This window comes from Elephantulus edwardii, unplaced genomic scaffold, assembly GCF_000299155.1.
Source record: "Elephantulus edwardii isolate Elephantulus edwardi_28Jun2011 unplaced genomic scaffold, EleEdw1.0 scaffold00086, whole genome shotgun sequence".
NCBI lineage: Eukaryota > Metazoa > Chordata > Mammalia > Macroscelidea > Macroscelididae > Elephantulus > Elephantulus edwardii.
The window spans coordinates 12582550-12583799 of NW_006399836.1; positions in this window are offsets into that span (position 1 = coordinate 12582550).

The following is a 1250-nucleotide window of genomic DNA, read 5'->3' on the forward strand; positions in this document are numbered from 1 at the left end:
AAAAAATAATAAAATTTAAAAGAATAAAAAAGATTGTACAGGACAGTCTGAAATTTCGAAGATTATACATGTACACACTCTCCTATTTCTTAAGGCCCTTCTTCCACTAGGTTTATTAAACCAATCAGTTAACAGAGTTTACTGAGGCCTGCTACATATCACTTGCTATTTGGAACCTCTTAATAAGAAATCCCGGGGACATACATGGGTCCATGGGTAGTGCAAACAGCTTTATTCAGCTGCTAACCAAAGCATCGATGGTTCAAACCCACCAAATGGCTCTGTGAAAAAAAAGCTCAGTGGTTGGTTTCCGTAAAAGATTATTACTGTTGTTGTTGTTGTTATTATTATTATTATTATATTATATCAAGCTGGAACCAAGTCATAGCTGACCCTCCAGAGGGTTTTCAGAGGCTGTAAGCGCCTATTTTTCTTGCTGGTGAATTTGAACCACATGCCTTTGGATTGGCAGCACAATTCTCTGGCACTGAGCCTCCCGGCCTTCTTCTATACAGGATTACAACCCAGAAAAGCCACACTATAACTCAGGGGGTCGTCTTAAGTGAGAAATCAACTGGCTGGCAGGTTTAGTTTGGCCTGGGACGCACTGCATGTTGAGTCTTGAGGGGGAGGTGAGCACTGATATGCTAGGATGACGTTGAATGTGGCCTCTGGAGTCAGCCTAATTAAACTTAGGATCTGCCTGCACCATCCTACTGGTGGCCAAGTAGGTAGGAAGTGCTGCAAACCAGGGATGGCGCCTTTCTGGAAGTTCAAATCCACCAGCAGCTTCTAGCAAAAAGAGATGGACAATTTCCTCCCGTGTGATTTACAGCCTCTGAAAACCTGCCGGAGGGTCAGCTAGGATTCAGTCCTTCCAGGACCCAGTCTTCCTTAACTGTCGCCTACTGGACGGTGGAGACCACTAGAAACTCTTCCTGAGACGGTTGTTATGGGTTTGCACAATGCCTGACACACGGGCTCAATGCCAGCTCTTAGCAGGTCGTGTAAGGAACGACACCAGTAGCAGTTACCGTGAACGTGTGTACACACCATCTCGCCACGCCTCCTCACGCCACGCCTCGCCATGCCTCTGTCGTAGAGAGTGGAGGTCAACTTCTCATCCTCCCTGGATGCACTGTATGGGGACAAAGTGAGAAGAAATACTAAAGAAATGGGAGGGAAATCTGGATCAAAGTGCAAAAATCTAAAAAGGGTTGCGGTGGAGTAGAAGAGCCAGATCCCGGCAG